Raw genomic sequence first — 3,955 nt, forward strand, 5'->3', positions numbered from 1 at the left:
ATATAAAAAATATATATACAAATAAATTATAATGTAAGATGTATTATCAAAATATACTGATAGAGAATGTATATTTAAAGTACAAAAAATGTGTACTTTTTACTAACGAAGTGGTACACATCGATTCTTCGTATCATAAAATTAATCGATAATATAATCTGTGTCAAATCTTTCAGCAATCTTCTTCTCAATGTAAATCAAAAGACAATTAGCAAGCAATTCATCTTCCATTTTATTTCTGAGTCTATTCTTCACAATATTCATAGCTGAAAAAGATCTCTCAGTTGTAGCAGTTGAAACAGAGAGAGTTAATACCAAGCGAATCAAACGATCAATCAAAGGATATGTTAAAGACTTTTCTGTCTTCATTAATCCTTGACATAACTCGGAAATTGTGCACAAGTTAGTTAATTCAACATGATTAGGAACATCAAGTTCATAATGTTGAGCTTGCATTCTAATATGAAATTTCTCTTGGTCACTGAAGTCACTTGGATAAAACCGTTCTACTAATTCACATACTTTGTTGACGCTGAAAAACTTATAATTATCTCTGGGATCTAAAGTTGAACTTAAAGTAAGCAATTCCACCATATTATCATTGAATCTTCCATTAAGCTCTTGCAATTGTGTATCAATTATAGCCAAAAATAAATTAACACGGTAATGATGCTCCACTAAAATTTGATCAATAATTTTGTGAGTTCGGCCTCTTCTAGGAATATGCAATGCATTCATATCAGGAACTTCAACTTCATGTTTCTCACAAAATAATATAACTTCTTTTATGAAAGCCTCCCAACTTGATTCTCTCATTCTTTGGATTAAAGTCTTGGTAGTAGAAATCAGAGTTAAAGCATTCAATATGTCTTGATTTTTCGTTGCAAAGCTTGACAAAGATCATGACTAACATCCAAAATATTTCTCATCAAATACAAAACAAAGACAAATTCAAAGGATGTGATAGCATCATAAGCAGCACTAGCATCACCACGAGTGGAGAAATTATCTTCTTCGGTGCTTTTTTCAAGAACTTCATAAGTAGCATTAAACATGCATAACAAGCTACGTACAGAATTCAAATGAGACCCCCATCTAGTATCTCCAGCTCTTTGCAAAGTATCAATTTGATTAAGTCCACTACTTGTCACAATTTGATCATTGGCAATTAAGTTTGCAACATTATTTGCTTGAGCAACCCTTAATTGATCATGACGTTTGGGAAAAACAGTCACAACATTCACAATTAGTGTAAGTTTTGAAAAGAATTAATGAACGTAACAAATTTCTTTGGCTGCAGAAACAAGTGCTAATTGTAATCAATGAGGAAGATAATGAATGTAATAAGCTAAAGGGAAATCTTTTAAAAATAGAGCTTGCAATCTATTCCATTCATCACGCATATTACTAGCTCCATCGTACCCTTGTTCCCTAAGATTCTAGACATCAAGAATATGACGAGAAAGAACTGATGAAATTTCTGTTTTCAATGTCAAAGAACATGTATCAGAAACACGTATAAGATCAAAAAATCTTTCTTGAACACAACCGTGCTTGTCTACTGTTAGAGAATCATTAGAGAATTATTAGAATCATTTTAGATTACGATTCTCTAACACATTTTAAGCATGTGCATTTAGACGCGATGATGAAAGTCCTGGATCTTTGAATAGAGGAAATTTTATTGAGTTAATTAAGCTTTTAGCTTCTTGTAATCAGAATGTTAATAATGTTGTCCTTGAAAATGCTCCTGAAAATGCTCAATATATATCTCCGGTGTTCAGAAAGATATATTGCATATCTTTGCTAGAAAAGTGTGTGCAACAATTCGAAAATGAATTGGTGATTCTAAATTTTGTATAATTATTGATGAAGCAAGAGATGAGTCAAAGCAAGAACAAATGTCTGTGGTTTTGAGATTTGTAGATGTTAGAAACAAGAGACCAAACTAAAAAAAGTGTTTTGTGTATTATTCAAGTTGATCAAGAATACAATATACAAGGGGTATATATAGGTGCCAGAAGAATCAAAGTAATAAAGGCATAGAATCCTACAATTAATACACAGATATATTATATAAATATAAACGATACTAACTGATCTAAAATGATTATAATGATTCTCTAATAATTCTCTAACAAAATGCAAGCCATCGAATAGCATTAATAGATGTCTTCAATCTTAAATGGTTATTTGCAATAGTTTCATCACTATGTCTATCAAGAACTTTGTCTATATACTTAGACTGAGCCATTAAATCATCACAAGATTTCACACATAAATTATGGAAAAAATTAGGAATAGAACCCTCGTGACATACAAATGCATAATTTACCCCATTATTTACTTTCTTCCAATTACTAAATTCTAACTCTGAAAATACATTTTTTCATTATTGCGAGCACCATAATATTTACCAAATAAGTAGCAAGGCAAACAATAAGCAACATCTTTTTCTGGTGAATATTTTAACCAACTTGAAAATTTCTTAAACCAAGAAGATTGAAAATATCGACGGTGATTGTTATTACCAGAAGCTGGATAGCTAATATTTGTTGGTTGGTATGGCCCAACTATTATGTATGCTCTACGAATCTTATCACGTTCATTGACATTATACTGCCAAATTGGACGTCGCTTTCCTGGATCCCTTTCTAGTAAAGAGATATCAATATCTCTTTCTAATCTTGGTACTTTGGTTTTATATTGCTGTGTATTTTGAGTAAGATTAGAGAGCTTACTTACTTGAACTTCTTGTGAAATAAGATGAGAGGGTTGACTTGTTTGAACTCCAATATTATTAGTAACTTTTCTCTTAAAAATTGCATCAATTTTACTTTGCTTTTTCATCATAAAATATTATAGTTTCTTTTTACCTGAAAAAAAAAACTCAAATAATTATATACTTACATGAATAAACAAAATCTAAGTATTTTTTATTAATTAAATATCAATAATAATAATTTTTTCACTAAATCACTATCAATTTCATTAAAAAAAATAATAAGAGAGAATTAATCTTAAAAATAAAATGAATACCTTGCGTCCTTGCTTTAATTGATGAGTATATGATTTAAAATTTCACTAGACACTTACAGTGACACTGTGACAGTGACTTAGTGAGGGCGCCGCGTGACTCGTGAGGAAACAGAATAGAAAACGTGAAAAAAGAGAATTAGTTTTAGGGATTTAAAAAATTTTAAAAACTATTATGTTTTATTTGGGTTGGGTTGAGTTTTTGACTACTACTTTTTTTTTAAGCTGGGCCCGGCCTCCACTTGCCCTCCATACATCCGTCCCGGCTTTTGGCTCCTCTATTGCCTTAATGTCTTCTGGCTAAAAGAAATGCACCTTCTCTTTAGGCAATCTTAGCATTAATGACATCTCCACAATATTCAAACTCAACACCTTCTAATCTGATCACATACTCATTGTTGACTCAATTACTAAAAAACACTGACTCACTTGAAACGCTTTCATATATATATATATATATATACACGCATACTTTGCTGCCAAGTCTCGCAATACATACATATGAATACGTTTCAGGTACTCCAGTGTACTTTATCAGAGTACTGGCATGTCATGTACGAAACGGTAACTTGAAAAGATTTGTTTACACTTAAGCTAGCAATGACAATTATATCCTTGAGATAAGAAAGAAATAGACTGTAAAGAGCAACTGAAAGATGGGAGAATATAAAGGTAATAGAGTTGAGCTATATTTACAAGGGATATATGCAAGTCGACTTTAGTTGAACACTTCTACTAAATTTAATTAAGTTAATTTAATATAACAAAAATTAATTATAATTAATATTATTTTAAATCTTATTGTTTAACTTAGTTCATAAAAAAATTTAGATGTGTAACATTACTCATAATAAAATATTGTAATCTAAAAAATATAATTAAAAAAATTTTATTTATTTTTTACTCTTAAAACACATAT

Source organism: Arachis ipaensis, chromosome B07 (genome assembly GCF_000816755.2).
Source record: "Arachis ipaensis cultivar K30076 chromosome B07, Araip1.1, whole genome shotgun sequence".
In the NCBI taxonomy this organism is placed as follows: domain Eukaryota; kingdom Viridiplantae; phylum Streptophyta; class Magnoliopsida; order Fabales; family Fabaceae; genus Arachis; species Arachis ipaensis.